The 17,652-nt window shown below is 44.1% G+C and overlaps 1 long non-coding RNA gene across 1 annotated transcript in view; it reads right to left on the minus strand.

Moving 5' to 3' along the window:
- Window positions 1-1,482: 1,482 nt before the first annotated feature.
- The window catches only part of LOC134602732 (uncharacterized), a 154,074-nt gene continuing 137,904 nt past the window's right edge, over window positions 1,483-17,652 (minus strand). The window contains exon 4 of the long non-coding RNA XR_010090438.1: window positions 1,483-1,534. This is a non-coding gene — a long non-coding RNA (uncharacterized LOC134602732). The remainder of the gene's footprint in view (window positions 1,535-17,652) is intronic.

Below are 17,652 nucleotides of genomic sequence, written 5' to 3' on the forward strand. Positions count from 1 at the left end.
CTTCCGATAGATGGTCCTATCTTTAGATTACTTAGCAATATTCTTGACGAATCCCCATTTGATCCCAACACAAACCTGGTGATCAAGTCTGCTATCTATTTAGCTTTTTATGGGTTCCTAAGACCTAGGGAATTTACCGTTGTGTGTGTTTGTCACACACAGCCTTAAAACCTCACAACTCACAAAAGTAGACGATTACTACATTCTCACAATCCCATCTACCAAAACTAATCATTCACTACACCCCACTATCATTCCTCTCTTTCCAACAGATAATGCTTGGTGTCCAATTAAGGCACTAGACCACCTACGGTCAACTCATAACACGCACTTACCAGACTCATCGCTCTTCCAACTACAAGGGCACCCACTCACCACAGCAAAATTCACAACGCATGTTAGAATCTTATTGGTAAAACTGTGTTACAACCCAGCTTCGTTCTCCGGGCATTCCTTCCACATAGGAGCCGCTTCATCAACTTCTAGTACAAACACCCCGGTCCACAACATAAAGAGACTGGGTCCATATACAATACGTACATTCCATGACCAGAAAGAGAGCTCCGCCAAGCCTTCAGGAATTTAGTTATGTAACAAATGCAATAAAGTGTGTTTTTTCGAACTTCTCTTTGCCCTCTTTTATTTACAGGCCCACTCGGACGTTGGTTTCGGCACACCACAACCAACTTTCATCTCAGACACTATCCATTACATATTAAATTCCGAGCACAAGTAGAAAGGCCATTAGACCTGAATTTGTGGGAGGAGTAAGTCCCTTACCTAAACTCCCAGCCCCTACTCCCCTCTGACGTTCAAGTTCAAGTGTTTCCCACCCACCAGCACCCTTAGAACATACAATGCTCCTTGGTGGGCCCTCTTTTATTTACAGGCCCACTCAGACTTGGTTTCGGCACACTACAACCAACTTTCATCTCAGGCACTATCCATTACATATTAAATTCCGAGCACAAATATATATATATATATATATATATATATATATATATATATATATATATATATATATATATATATGTGTATATATATATATATATATATATATATACACACACATACACATACATATGCATACATACAAATACATACAAACATACACACACAACCAGGCCCCTCATGGCACGTATGTATCGGGTGGCCCTTAGTGCATGGGCCACCTGATGGACCCACTCCCTCTGTGGTTCCCGACCTGTGCGATGCAGCTGCATGGCAGTGTCGACATTCCCAAATTTTATTTGCATACCCCAGGGTAACTGGATTTTACTGGCACACAGCATACATCTATTATCTTTTATTTAATATAAGGCAAAGAGACTTTACAAAGCCATACAATGAACATTATATGCACATTTGTAATAACATAGCATGCAGAAATTAAATGTAAAGGATAAAAAATTTAATTGACATGCAACTAAAGATATGACAGCATTATGTCACAATGTGTTTTTAAATACAAGCATTGTATGGCATTTTTCTTAAGTCTTGCTGGATGTACTTCCATGTTCCTGGAAACCACCTGAGAGAGTTAAAAAAAATGTATTTAGTTTTTCATGATACACACATATCCATGTGACAAATGTATTGTGATTAATATAGATATTTTTTTATCATTTGCTAAAAGCATTAATAAACAGTGTATGCCCAATGAGTGCCTGAATACCAAGGGGGCAGACAAAAAAAAAAAGAAAAAACATTAAAATGTAGGTTGACTAACTGAAATGCATAAATGCAAAAATGTATATGATATATATTTTATGAGTTCATGAGTTTGAGGTTGTTTTGTAAAAAGTGTTTTGTTGTTGTTGTAGTTATTTTAGACATTTAGAAGATATTCCCCTTCATAGAGGAGAAGGAATTTTTAAGTATTATTGTGTATTTGTGCTGCCCTAGGCAGGACGGTGCTGGGGCACCCCTCTCCCCAATTTAAATTTTACCCACCCTTTCCTGTCAAGGCTGCACTTTGACTGACAGATGCTCACTCACTGACAGACGCAGACACTCATTGACAGACACACACTCATATACACTGACAAACAATGACATACACACACTCACTGATTTGACACACTTTGAAAGACAGACACACACTATTACTCGGACACACACTGACAGACGCACGCACTCTCTGACCGACACATACACACACTTACAGACACACACACACATTTATTAACAGACACACATATCCACCAACACTCACAAATTATTATTTTTTAAATCCACCCAGCCTCCCTGGGAGAGGGTCCAGGGGGCTGCTGGGCGGCAGGCTGGGTGGCAGACAGGGTGAGTAGGCGTCGAGGGAGCTCTTATTTTCCTGTTCAGCTCCCTCGCGTGACGCTTAGTGATGCCGGGAGCCGTGTGACGTCATATTCTGGGTCCTGGCTTCATTAAGCCGCCCGTGAGGGAGCTGAGCAGGAAGAGATCAGGTGAGCATGCTTGGGGGTCATTGAGGCTTCTCAGAGTATCTGGGCTTCACCGGTTGTGCTAGTACCGAAGCGAGACGGTACGACTCACTTTTGTATTGACTACCGGAAACTTAACGACCGAACTGTCACGGGCGCTTACCCCATGCAGCAGATCGACTAATTTCTCGTGAACTTCCTAACTACCCAGACCTGTGCAAGGGGTATTGGCAAATCCCTCTGCACTCGGCAGCCATTCCCAAATCAGCATTCGTCACCCCATTCGGGCTATACCAATTTCAATTTATACCACGATCCAACGAATGGCTCACCGACACTTAGACGGAATGCAGGACTTCGCATGTGCCTACCTAGACGATATTGCCATCTATAGTGGCACATGGGAAGCCTACCTGAAGCACTTAGCTACGGTCTTTCAGAAGATACAGGAGGCCGGTCTCACTCTAAAACCAGAAAAGTGTCATCTGGCATGGCAGAGGTTCAATATCTTGGTCACAGAGTAGGATCAGGGAAACAAAGGCCTGATCCAGCCAAAGTAGAAGTCATTGCAAACTGGCCCCAACTACACACACAAACCCAGGTACTAGCGTTTCTTGGCACCCTGAGTATAGCCCCCTGGCTAAACCCCTTACTGACTTAACCAAAAAGTAATTGCCCAAACAAGTAGCTTGGTCCCCGGAGTGTGCAACAGACTTCCAAAGACTTAAAATGGCCCAGACCCTACTAAAGAATTTCTTGTTCATACAGATGCCTCAATGTTTGGGCTGGGAGCCGTGCTAAGCCAAGTGGGGGACGACAGGATGGAACACCTAGTGGCATATCTCAGCCATAAACTACTACCCCGAGGAGTCAGTTAAAGAATGCCTGGCTCTGGTATGGGCATTAAAGAAACTCCAACCTTATCTATATGGTCGTTCCTTCACCTTAATGACAGACCATAACCCCCTCATTTGGCTAAACCGGGTTTCTGGAGACAACTGCTGCATGTTATGCTGGAGCCTGGCCTTGCAACCCTACAATTTCACCTTGCAATACCGGCCAGGCAAGCAAAATGGTAATTCAGATGGACTTTCTCACCAAACGGAACAAGAACCTTAACCCCGACATCCCCAAGCCAACCCGGCAGGGTCTAGGCAGGTATGCCGATCCATGGAACTAAAGGGGAGCAAAGTTGTTACGAACGCTGGTATAGTAGATACCCTGTTCGCCTATTTCTCCCCAACTGCTGAGCCTGAGTGATTATAGCTGCAGTTCGGATGTAGATACGAATAGTTCCAGACGAATGCAGCATCCAAGTAGTTTCTCCCCAGCAAGTAGACAGTTAACCAAACATGAGCCTAGACTTCATGAAGGGTACAACAGGAATAAAGTTTAATGATGCCACACTGGCTCCTAAATGGACCTTGTGGGGGACAGGGACACAAAGGTTACAGCCAATAATATTACAGTGACAAAGTGTCACACTCCCAATACAATCAGATTATTCCCTCTCAATTATCTCCAGGCAGTAAAAACATATTTTCTCCAAAACTTAGAAAGTACCCATATCCATAACCATGCCATATCCCCTGATAGCCCTGATCTGGGTGACCAACATATCACAAAAATCACCCAGATCAGTTCAGGGGTTTTCACATTTTATGGAAGTCCCATTTGTACCGACAGCACACGAGGCTCCTGCCCAGAAACAGTTCCATGAGTTTAGGCTGTGCAGTCACAAAAACAAAATAATACACGAATGGATCCCCCTGAATTATAGTAGCGATTGTTCCCCTTGTTCGTGGGAGCCAAACTACCAAACAGCACTCTCCTATCTGTTCAGGAAAAGGAAGCAGGAGTTCGTATGGTTTGACCGGTGTTCGGGAAGTCGAGAATCCAATTTTAGTTCCAGACACTCGACAACCAAGTCCCGCTGCCTCCTTTCGTGCAATCAAGATTTTCTCTTGCACGTGGCGTTTGGCTATACAAACGACAGCCACACAGGGAGAGCGCTTAATTGACGGTTTCCTTTGAAGATAATGAGTCTGGGGGGTGGTCGGTGTTCGGTAATTACAGCTACCTGACCAATAAAACATATAACGTCCCGAATAGCATGCTATTTTCCTCACAAAGGTATAAAAAAGGCAAGTGCTAATTAAGATATTTGATATGTATACAAGCAAAATAAGAACAATAATAAAAAATCTGAACTATAAAATAGTCCAAAAAAAATGTCTTTAAATACATGATATGCTTTAGGTAGTGGATAAAACCAAGTGGTGAAGTTCTAGATGGAGCAAGGGATGTTTGGGTAGGCCTGTAAAAGGGTCCACCAAGATGAATGGCTTAATAAAGGGAGGGATTGGGTAAGTGGGCTAAAAGGTGATCTCGGCCCAGAGCAAGGAGAGGGCTGTGTATTTACAGGCCGGGTCATTTCTCCCACAACTACAGGCTTTGCCTACCGGCTCAGCCTTCTCATTTGTGGTCAGATACAATAAGAAGAGTTATAGCAATGGTGGTGTTGGTCGGTTGTGGTGTGCCAGAACCCACGTTCAGGTAGGCCTGTAAAAAAGAGCAAAACGTTTAATACTAAATACATGTTGACATTACATAACCAATACTTAAATGCATGTTTCAATTTTACTCTCAGGTTAAGGGATATATCTGGCATATGCCGGTGACTCTGATGATATGTACTGGGATATTACTAGAGGTAGTAGGAGCAGCGCGTATTCTTTTAGAATGACCGGAAAATGTTGAAGATTGTATTCGAGTAACTTTAAGGTGTTGTGAGCTAGTTTAAGGTTGAGGTGGCAAAAAATATGTAAACGCTGCCATGGAATCGAATGAGTATGGTGTGATGATTTGATATGCAGAAGTGAGTTTATTGAAAGTGGGCAGAGCCCAGCGCATGAACAGGCAGCACTGGCAAAAAGTGTTGCATGTGCCAGCAACCTAACATGGCCATGTGATAAGATAATCTAGCATTAAATCCTGAAATGTAGGGGTTTGGTAGGTCATCTGGCTGCCATGAGATAGTTCAGAAGAATATGAGAAATTGTGATCGAGTCACAGCATTGTTGCTATGTTGTAAAGCCTGGTATGGGTATGTGGAGAAAGTAGAGTTCCTGTGATACTACCAGCCAGACCACTTCCTAATCAACCTTATTATTGTTAGTAGTAGTAATCCCCATGCTGCGGATTTACTAAAAGAGGGTGGGTTCCGTGTCACTATGAGAAATGTGTTATGGATCCAGTTAACTGTGAAATTGGCTGCAATCCAGTGTGGGCAGCTGTATCAGTTCAGAAATGAAGGACAATTGTGGAGTGAACATGGCTTCCCTGTTCTGGTAGGATAGAAAGTGTAGCGACATAAACAGGACTGCTTCAAGTATGTGACAAACGTAAGAGCGCTATTGTTGGTGGGTGAACTAGGGAGCAGGTTGAGCGGGTGGGAAATGAAAGAGCTCCCTTGTGTAAGGTGCATGGTAAAGTTCAGAGGACCAAGGAGAGACTGGAGATGCATATGGAAAACCGGCATCATTGCCCAGAAAGTATTTTCCCTTTCCCTGATACGCTGGACTAAGTCTGCGGGGAGGCCTAACTACAATGAAGTCAAGTCTAATGTATTTCCAGATATTAAATTGGAGTAGTGGCCAATGGTTGATCAAGACAAAGGAGTGCCAAAGGATGTACCTTTGGAGTATGGCATTTGGTTCCTTAATCATTACAATCATTTAGATCAGGTATAACTGAGGGACCGTACTGACATACAAGAGGAGTCAACAATATTCACTAAATATTAGGCAAATGTAACTGGGACCAATTCACTGGAGCAACTTGAAGATGAGGGATATGGCCTTTTCATAGTCAAGCTACTTCTGTGGCCTTTAAGGTAGGCCAAATATAATTGCTTATGGTAAGCCTAATGCTGGGAACTTTAAAGAATGAGGAGCCAATAATAAAATTAAGCAGATATTATTGGTTATTATTCCTATTGATTAGGCTAACATGATAGGTGCACCTACACAGAAAGGGGTTGTCAGAAGAACCCCAACATGAAACCAATACTTGATTCTGCCACTGACGGTAATTAAGTTAAATGAGTCTTAACTAGCAGATTAGGTGATAGAAGTCAAATGACGCCTGTGCAGAAACCTACTGTGAAACCTGTAATTAGAAACTAAACTAGAGGAGGAGAATTGTTGTGAGAATTAAGTATTGATGGTGACGCCTCTTAGTGACAAAAGGTGAGAACAAATACGGAATAGTCAGGTTGTTCCTAAGCTTTGAACTACTGACAAGTCTCGTAACCATGTCCTTCCCAAGGAACAAGAACTTTCTATACAGATAATAGCATTAGACTCGAAACATGTGCTGGATAGTAACTGGCTGTGTAACCTTGAGGTGATGGAAATAAGGCGCATGATGTAAGATACTATGGTAGGACCTCCAAAGTCAGGAGATTCTATATGTCACTAGTTTGTCAACAATTGTACATAAGGATGAAAGGATGTGAGCCATCATGTCCTACATCCCTGCCATGCTGACTGTGTTTCCAGTCTGGGTGCTGTCACAAGGTAGGGGAGCCCAGAGCAGGAAAACTGGAGTCTATACAGCAGTTTTATGAGCCGAAGAAGGAAATGTGCTTTATATATATATATATATATATATATATATATCGGAGCTCAGCGGTAAATGTGGGATGGTACAAGATCGCCAGGAACTGGGGCTGGCGGTATCCTGGGTTACAGTTGGAGTGATTGAAATATCTTACTAGTTCTGAGGTGTGCAACATCTATATGTAGAGTAAATGTGACAGTCATGTAGGTGATAGTATAACTTTGTATCAACTGGCAACTTGCATAGTGCCCAATGGAGAAAAATTAGCTAGGCGAGGGGATGGTTAGGCCCTACTAAGTGCCCAGTGGCTCTGAGAGGTATGACTTGGCCAAGGGACTGAGACCACTGAACAATGTGGCGGGAATGTGACAAGTAAGAGATGCAAAGTAGTAGCCGTGACATGTGTGTGTGACCCTATATAAAACCTAGACAGGTAGAAGCAAGGTTCTAGCTATGAGTTGGGCCGATGGATGAATACCTCTGCATGAGGATGGGTGTAGGCCTTGCGTGACTGAATTACAAATATACAGTAATATGGCTGTGGCAGAACCAACCTCGCCACTGTGAACTGGAGAAGCCTGGTTGCTAGCCTCCTGCCCTGCGACTATGGCCCTGGGGTGTATTAACCCTTTAAGAACTGTATTTGGGCACAATGGGGTTTTGTATGCTGTTCCTGGCCCTTTAAATACTTTGGAGCAGTATTACAACTTTTAAACTGGCACTTCGGATGCAGTCGAAGTGCTGAAGTCATCGAAGTGGCCACCATTAGACAGTTGAACACGTGGCGGCGGCCATTTTAATCCAGTCGAACGCAGTGAGCTATACCTTCTCCTACCCTTTGACACTGCGGCTGGAGACTAAGTCCCGTTCGAAGATTCAAACACACGTTCGAACGGGACTTTGTCATTTTGGGACTTTGTCCCAAACATTGAGGCATCTGTATGAACAAGAAATTCTTTAGTAGGGTCTGGGCCATTTTAAGTCTTTGCAACAACTAAGCCCGCCATCAGGAGACCTGGGGTCTGTACCATCTACTCCCCAACCAGCACCAGAAATGAGGGACCTCATAGACTGGTCCTGGGAAGACCCACAGATGGCAGGTGGAGATGGGACGGCGGTCTCTCTACCGGCCCTACTGGGATGCTGGGCAGTCGGCCCAGATCCCCAGCGGCAGTGTGAAGTGTAGGGAGTGGAGAGCACCGTCTCCCCTCCCCAGCGGCAGTGTACACTGCAGAGAGAGGAGAGCAGCGTCCTCCTTCCCCAGCGGCAGGGTGAGCTACAGGGATGCTGGGCGGTCAGCTCAGAACCCCAGTGGCAGTGTCAAATGCAGGGAGTGGAGAGTAGTGTCTCCCCTCCCCAGCGACTGAAAGTGTGTAAGGGAGAGGAGCTTGTTACCCCCTCTCCCCAGCGGCAGCATAGCCCACCAAGGGGAGACACTAAGTTCCAAACTGGCGCAGATGGGACCATGGTCTCTGCGCCCAAGCTACAAGGAGTACGGACAGTCGGTCCTGCTTCCCAGTGGCAGAGTCGTCTACTGGGAGGGGAGAATCTCGTCCCCCCTCCCCAGCGGCAGCCTAGCCCACCAAGGGGAGATAAGCCCCACACCGGTGCAGCTGGGACCGTGGTCTCTGTGCCCAAACCACAGGGGATAGGGACAGTCGGTCCTGTCCCCCTGCAGCAGGGCTATTTATCAAAAGGGGAGACAGTCGGACTCCTCCTCCAGCAGCACCGGGTCCAGGGAGAGGAGCCTACCACCCCCTCTTCACAGCTGGGCACCAACCAGACTACTCCAGCTGAAGTGCTGGCACCAGGGCAGAGTACCGCTGGTCTCTGTCCATTCAGCAACCCACCGATCCGGAGCGCCAGTAACCCCCAGAGCCGAGGTGGAGTTCCTGGACATGGACAAGCTACCCACTACCCCAGGTTTAGTAACTCTTTATTGTGGGTGGGCTGTTCTGCTGATTGTGTTCTGTGGGTGGGTTGCTGGACTAACCAGGGCACTGACCAACAGAAGGTCAGATACCCTGTTAGTCTGGATGGTAAAGGGGAGAAATGTGGCGGAACCAACCTCGCCACTGTGAACTGGAGAAGCCTGGTTGCTAGCCTCCTGCCCTGCGACTATGGCCCTGGGGTGTATTAACCCTTTAAGAACTCTATTTGGGCACAATGGGGCTTTGTATGCTGTTCCTGGCCCTTTAAATACTTTGGAGCAGTATTACAACTTTTAAACTGGCACTTCGGATGCAGTCAAAGTGCCGAAGTCGTCGAAGTGCCGAAGTCGTCGAAGTGGCTGCCATTAGACAGTCGAACACGTGGCGGCGGCCATTTTAATCCAGTCGAACGCGGTGAGCTATACCTTCCCCTACCCTTCGACACTGCGGCTGGAGACTAAGTCCCATTCAAAGATTCGAACACACGTTCGAACAGGACTTTGTCATTTTGGGGTGTAAAACAATTGAACCCCACGGAAACACAACCCCAGTTTCACTTCGACAGAAGTCGAAGTGCGTTCGACGATTCGAACGCCGCCTTCGGATTGGACTTTGTTATTTTCAGGGCAGAAATAGACCGACCACACAGCCTAAATCTGTGGAACTGTTTTGGGCATGCAAACAGGCGTGCGGTCGGTCCAAAGATACTTTTTAATATTTCTGGAACCACTGAACGGATTTTCACGAATTTTGAATATGTTGTTCCACAAGTTGTGTTGTTCATATATTGTATAAAAATGTATACATTTTAGCTCGGAGATAATTGAGTCGATACAGCAAGAAACTCAATTATCTCCCAAGCAGAGGGGAGGGAATATGTGGGATGTAACCACTGTCTGATTGGTTAATGCCTAATTGCCTGTGGGCGTCTCCCATGCAAAGGGGCACTGCATAAAAGCAGAGTACCTGCCATTAAACATGAGTTTGAGTTCTACTTTACCCTCAATTTGGAGTACCGTCTATTATTGGGGGAATCTGCTACAAAGGATTGCTTTGCTTGTCATATTCCCTTGCTAAATCCCTGCTAAGCTCTTGTAAGATTTGGTTCCTGTTTTGCTCTCTGGAGGAGTCTACGGTGGTTATGGTGTCTGCTGCAGTGCTTGGAGGCCTCATTAAGCGCTAGGAGCATCCTTCAACGGAGGTACCCAGTCGGGGTGCCAGGTGATCCGTTACAATGGCCGACACCAATACTTTTAACAGTCAGTGGATCTATCCCTAAGGAATGTAGGGCAATAGAAACTTAATGAATTGATCAAGTATGTTGGAACGTACGTATCTTGACCAACTAGCGTGATCCTAACAAGGAAGCTAAGGGAATATGAAGAGCATAGCAATCCCTGTAGTGATTATAGCTGTTCCCTCCCAACTCAAGTCAAGGCTGCGAATTGCGGGTCAAGTAGAACTGAAGGTTTAATGGTACAGCTGCTTCTTTTATACAATATTTCCCCACAAGGTTACCGCCCATGTAATCACCAAGATCAGAGCGGGGGTTCAAACGTTTTCTGGAAGTCTCTTTTGACCGACCGCAAGCATGGCTTTCATGTCCAAAATAGTTCCACAGATTTAGGCTGTGCAGCCGGTCTATTTCCAATACTAAGTTCTGTTCGAATGCACGAACAGGGGCCGTTCACGCAAATACCCAATGTTCAAGTGGCGTTCGAAATGCCGAACGCCATTCGACTCCCGTCGAAGTTCCATAGAAGGTAAAGTTCAGTGGTGTTCGTGCCGTTGCATGTCCGATTTGAGTTCCATAAACTCGACTGCAAAACACAGCTGGCCGCGTTCGGCTAAACAAGATGGCCACCAACACATGTTCGAATATACGAATAGCGTCCACTTTGACTACTTCGGCACTTCGGCTGTTTCCGAAGTGCCATTTCGAAAGTGCAAATCTTTTCCAATAATATTTAAAGGGGCAGGAATAGTGTCTTAAAACCCAATAAGCCCAAATATAGTGGCCAGTGGCGAAGTATAGTTCGTCACATATCTTACCTTTTCGGGGGAGACTAACCAGGTACCTGACCTTATTTCAGTCAGTGCCTGAGTTAGTCGAGTAGCCCACCCACAATGAACAATTACTGCACCTGGTGATTCCTGGCGTCTGGCTCTGGCCTGTATGTCCCAGGTTGCTGAGTGGTTGTTTAGCACCCTTGATCTCCCTGGTGTTCCTAGGCATAGAGCTGTGGGTACTTGGTGGGCAGAGGCAAGCTGCGCTCTGCCCTGATGCCAGCGCTTCTGCTGGGGTAGCCTGCAGGTAGCAAGGCCCTGGACATGGGAGAAGGGTAGGGCAGAGCAAGGGGACTGTTAGGGGGCAGAGGCCAGAGGCGCTCTGCCCTGCAGCCAGCGGCCAGCATTACAGCTGGGTAGGGAAGTGGGTAGTCAGTTCCTGGATCACCGACCAGGGGAGGACAGAGGCTGACTGTGCTCTGCCCGTTTGCCAGCGCTTCTGCTGGGGTAACGGGTGTACAATCTTGTCCTGTAACAAGGGGGTAGGTAGGGCAGAGGCCAGCAGCACTCTGCCCTGATGCCAGCTCTTCTGCTGGGTTAGCCTGCAGAAAGTGAGGCTCTGGGCAAGGAGAAAGGGGAGGGCATAGGCCAACTGCACTCTGCCTGGCTGCCAGCTCTTCTGCTGAGAGGCCAGTGGGGGTTCACAGGGTACAATAGTTTGTCCCTAGTTAACAGGAGTCCTTAAAAAGTGTGTATTGGATCAAACTTAATGTTTATTAGTTATTAGTAATCAGCTTGGTGTTAATGCATTGATTTTTGCCTGGTTATGGGAATATACTTGTCCCAAGATGATTTTGCAGTTGGCACACTGACTAAATATCTTGCTTAAATAGCGTTATTTATAGTATGAGCATCAAATCCCTAAGTGTACAGTAGTCCGTACATTAATCTGATGAGCCGTGAGGCTTAAAGTTGCTGCAAGGTGAAACGCGCGTCAAGGGGTTTATACGCTTCTGCAAAAGGGGTTTATATATACTCATTATAAAATATGCAGGACTAAAAATCTAAACAACTTAAAGGATCACTATAGTGTCAGGAAAACAAAGTGGTTTTCCTGACACTATAGTGCCCTGAGAGTGCCCCCACCCTCAGGGTCTACCTCCCGTGGCGCTGGAAGGATTGAAATCCCATTCAGCAGCTTACCTTATTCCAGCGCCGGGCTCCCTCGGCGCAGGTGACCTCTTCTCCCACGCCAACGTCAGCTCCCTCTGCCGACGTCAGCGTAGCCGAATGCGCATGCGCGGCAAGTACCGCGCGTGCATTCAAGTGCAGCGCGCGCTTTCAAGTGCCGCGCGCACATTCAAGCTGTCAATAGGAAAGCATTTTTTAATGCTTTCCTATGGACGCTCTGCGCGATGGAGGCATAATATGCCTCCAGCGTCGTAGATGCGCCTCTAGTGGCTGTCTGGAAGACCGCCACTAGAGGCTGGCTTAACCCCAAATGTAAACATAGCAGTTTCTCTGAAACTGCTATGTTTACATCTGAAGAGTTAAAACCTGAGGGACATTGCCCCCAAACCACTTCATTGAGCTGAAGTGGTCTGGGTGACTATAGTGTCCCTTTAACCCCTTAAGGACACATGACGTGTGTGACATGTCATAATTCCCTTTTATTCCAGAAGCTTGGTCCTTAAGGGGTTAATGATAGTAGTTTGAAAGCTACCAAGCAGTAGCTAAGCTAGGGTTAGAATGCTCTCACAATACGTGGAGCTAGCTATGAGATTCTAAGTGAGTAGCTGTCAGGAAATTGCTCAGACTATCAAGTCATTCTGACATTTAATACAGTCTAGCTAATCATTAGACTTGGAATCAGGTAGTGGCTTTATTAATGTACTGACTTTTGTACACTTAGGGATTTAATGCTCATACTATAAATAATGCTATGTAAGCAAGATATTTAGTCAGTGTGCAAACTGCAAAATCATCTTGGGACAAGTATATACCCATAACAATCTACGGATTAACACCAAGCTGATTTTGTTAGTTATATTTCATCCTAAATTAACCATCATAGGGATTTTCTGTTCTTTACGTTTTTTTGTCTAATAATATGCTATAGGGAGAAACCTATTAAAAAATCTGGACTAAAAGATATAGAGGCAAAGGAGACAGGGACAAATATAAGGATTCAAAATCTTTTTATAGTCGATCCTCCTTATCCCCTCTCTCATACAACAAGCAGGTGCACGGCATATACAGTCAGGTCCATTGGGACATCGACACAATTCTAATCTTTTTGGCTCTATACACCACCACAATAGATTTGAAATTAAATGAACAAGATGTGCTTTAACTGCAGACTTTCAGAGAGAGAAACTAGAAGGTGTGATCAAGGAACAATAAGTCCCTTGATCACTGGGGAATAACTCAGAGTATAGATTAATTTAAAGATAAATATAAAACCATACTTTATTAGAATCCAATCAGAAGAATATGCAAATGATAATAAAAAGAACAAAAAAACACTCCAAAACAAAACAAGTGTTATCCTAGAGGGGAGCTAGAAAAGCTTCAAATATCCTAGTAAAAAATTCAGGCTGGATATGTTGAAGGAGAGAGTGGGTGCTGAGAAAGAGGTGGGTTTGTAATGGATCACAGATCCTCTAGCAATATTGTATCCAAAGGTCAACTAGATACTCTCTAATAGAAATGGACCATAGTCCTAAAATATATGTATGTATCAGAATGCCAACTGGATACTATTGTGCCCTAGTAACCACGTAATCCCTTCTCTCTATGGGACCAGACAAATTGTGCAAGACAGGTGGCTAAAATACAAAGCCTCAATGCTATTCAGTCATTGGGACTGAGATGCTGTACCCCTTAGTGCTTAGTATAGGGGTTATGCATGACAGATAATACAATGCAGGAGGCTATAGTGCAAAGCCTCTTTGCTGTAAATCGCTGAGTCCTTAGACCAAAATGCTATGCCCCTAAATGCTCAGTCTAGGGGTTCTGTACGCAAGTAGTCACAATCCTATTCCATTCTGTGTCCTATAATGCATTAAGCGTCATGTCTTTTGTTTTATATTGATTTACTCACGTCACTCACTTTTATTTAAGTTGAGCACTTTGTAGTTATGGGGGTTTATTTTATTGTAAGGCTGCCGTCTGTATGATCTGTTAGGGACAGACAGCGAGACTTATTATACAGCTAGACAGGTCACTGAGCAGGGATAGCAGCACTATCCTCCAGAAGTCCGTTGATCCTGAGATAGTGGTAGTACTACTCATTATAGGACATAGAATGGAATAGGATTGTGACTTCTCGCGCCCTCCAGTCTGCTTCCTCCATCCCGCGCGGAGTAAGCTGGGAAGAAGGGACTGACCGTCACTTCCTCTCAGCACAACTTGTGACTGACATTTTTAAAAAATGGGAGCCGAATACCATGATTGACAGAAGGATTTGCCAATCATTGTAAGATGTACATATCAGAAGGGATACGATCTGGTGAAATCCATTAAGTGGTTATGACATAATTTTTTTTAGAGGCGTTACTGGGAGGTCTAAAGAGGGAGTGGTATGTGAATGGGGATGAAGACTGTAATAGAACTGGTATGTGAACGATCGTAGGACCCCCCACCTAAAGGCGGGCATGCCATCCTGGTCTAAGTAATACTATACCTAAACAAGGTCCGCCTTTGAGAAGGGGAGGAGGAACTGGGAAGGAGAAAAAGGAGTTGCTCCAAATCTGGGCAGGTTGGAAATGTTCTAGCCGAATTTGTAATAATATTTACATATACTATATGATTAAATCAAAAGAAGTATTCACATGATAAATCTCTAACCATGTGTGTTAGAGAAATCACAAAAAAGATATACAAACTATCCATAATGGATAATGACCATACAGCAGTATGGGTTACTGAACTAGGTCACAATTAAACTTGTGAACTAGTCAAGCTATGACCTAATGAGTCGATAGGAGAATACTTAAGTAGCTACAACACGTTTTTGGAGTAAAGGAGTAAGATAACCCTATATAAACACTCCCTAAATGTTAAATCACTCCCTATACTAGGGATGTGCATGGGGAAAATTTTTGGTTTGGTTTGGCAATTCGACCTGTCGGAACTTCGGCAACTTCTGAACTTTGGGATTTATCTTGCAGCCGCTTAGTAAATAACACCCTAATTCCTACGGTATTAGGGAGTTATCTACCAAAAGGCTGAAAGACCTATTGTTCTCCCCCCGGCCCCCACCCATGAGCGGCGGGTGGGGGCCCTAAATATCAATAGGGGGGGACCTATTCAGAGAAAAGATTGGGGGCACACCTGAAAGATGCATTATGCAAGAAAGGTGCTGCCACAGTGACCAAAATTCATACAAAACTAGTTACGGCGCACTCAGACTACTATAAAATCTAAGAGAATAAATATGGGATTTAGTTCCACCATATGGCCATATGATGTTAAGCCCACCACTGCTTCAAAGTACCCCAATGTCAGTGGGTCCTACGCTAATTACAAAATGTGGGAGACAGATTAAATAGTACTGGTGCTAAAAACAAGCTACAGTGTATTGAATTAATTTCTTTGTAAGAGCAAAGTGAGTATACAATAAAGAGTGATAAAAGCAATTAAAAACCATGTAACAACTAAACAATTAAAGTGTTGGTGCTTGAATGAGTATACTCACATTTGCAGATAATATCTGTGCTGCATGAAGAAAATAATAAAAGTGACATGACTATAAAACTCCCCCTATTTATACACACACCTGTGGCCACCTCTAAAGAGGCCTCAGAAGCTGGGGGGGGAGGGGGGGGCTTGGCGGGGTGCTTAACTTTGCTCTTACAAAGAAATTAGCGTAGGACGCACTGACATTGGGGTACTTTGAAGCAGTGGTGGGCTTAACATCATATGGCCATATGGTGGAACTAAATCCCCATATTTATTCTCTTAGATAGGCGTTTTATAGTAGCCTTCTTAGTTAGGAATTTTTACAAGTCTGAATGCGCCGTAACTAGTTTTTTCTAGGGGGACCTATTGTCCTCCCCCCTGGCCCCCATCCCTGAGCGGTGGGTGGGGGCCCTAAGTTAGAATAAGGGGGGGACCTATTGTCCTCTCCCCCAGCCCCCACCCCTGAGCGGTGGGTGGGGGCCCTAAATATCAATAAGGGGGGACGTATTGTCCTCCCCCCTGGCCCCCACCCCTGAGTGACCAAGTGGCTAATAAAAAAGACTGGACATACCCCATTTGCAATACCTTGGATTGTCTACTATTGCAAATGGTATGCCATCATGGAGGTAATTCTCGTTCCGGGGCTACCATACAGTCTCAAAGGCAACGTAACCAATCTGGCAAATTTCAATGTAAAAAACTGAAAAGTGTACCATGCTATATTTGACCCTGTAACTTCCCAAAACACCATAAAACCTGTACATAGGGGGTACTGTTTTACACGTGAGACATCGCTGAATACAAATATGTGTATTTTATTGCAGTTAAAATGTCACGTAGAACTAAGAATTTTTTTTTAAATCTTATTTTCTCCCATTTTTTTAATATTTTATTCATATTAAATTATGTTCCATACCTAAATATTTGATGTTAAATGAAAGCCCTTTTCAAAATGATATATAATAAGTGTGGGTGCATTTAATATGAAAGAAGTGAATTACGGTTGGACAGACATATAGCGCAAATGCCAGGTTTTGTTTTACGTTTTGTTTTGATCACAACTTGTACATTTGGCTGCGTCCTTAAGGGGTTAAACAAGAAAGCACTCTTGATGTTTAATAGTGGTCAAAAAGTAATCAAAAAAAGCAACAATTTTAAATAATAATAATAAACTACTCAAAGTCTTTTCAATAAAAACTAACAATTTACATATGTGTTTAAATATTAACAGTCCTAAATCCAAGCATCACTTAAAAAGGATTGATAAATGGGGTATAATTGAAATCTTCATTTAGTCCAAATAGTGTGAAAGTTTTAAATTAGTAGATACATTAGGATTCATTATGAAGTAATTGGAGATTGAAGTTGCCCTTTCTTGGATTAGGGGTAAGTTTTTCTATCACCTGAAATTTAGTCTCAGTCAGTCAATTAGAATTCGATTTTGTAGATTCTAGGTGACTGTGTACGAGAAGATCCGTCAAATTCTTGGATCTATGTCCTGTGAGTGCTGGACGTCTGAGTAAATGTTTTGGACTATGAAGTAAAATAGGCCAGTTTCTTGTTACTACCTCCAACATCTTAGACCAGCCAGTGTCATAAATGGCTATACATCTATGTTTGGTAGAATTATTTTGGGTTCTAGTAGATCTCAGTAGATCCTGTACTTGACAAGCTCGTTGGAAAGCTGTGTTTTTACTCTGTTGGGATAACCCAGAGCTCTAAAACGTGATCTCAATGTTTGACATTCTTGGAAGAATGTCGTCTCTTTTGAACAGTTCCTCTTGTCCCATAAGATGAAAACTTACAACCTGTAGGGGTGATGGCTCTCCCAGTGCAGTAAACGGTTCATTGAAGTAGACTTGTGATAGAGTTGGGTATGTAAAGAATGATCTTTAGATCCAGAAGACAAGTTAATCAATGACAGTTAGTTTTAGATTGATATCATTGTCATTGAGGGTGCTCAAAGATGGGGAGGGGGCCTGTCCAGA

This window comes from Pelobates fuscus, chromosome 3 (genome assembly GCF_036172605.1).
Source record: "Pelobates fuscus isolate aPelFus1 chromosome 3, aPelFus1.pri, whole genome shotgun sequence".
Classification (NCBI taxonomy): domain Eukaryota; kingdom Metazoa; phylum Chordata; class Amphibia; order Anura; family Pelobatidae; genus Pelobates; species Pelobates fuscus.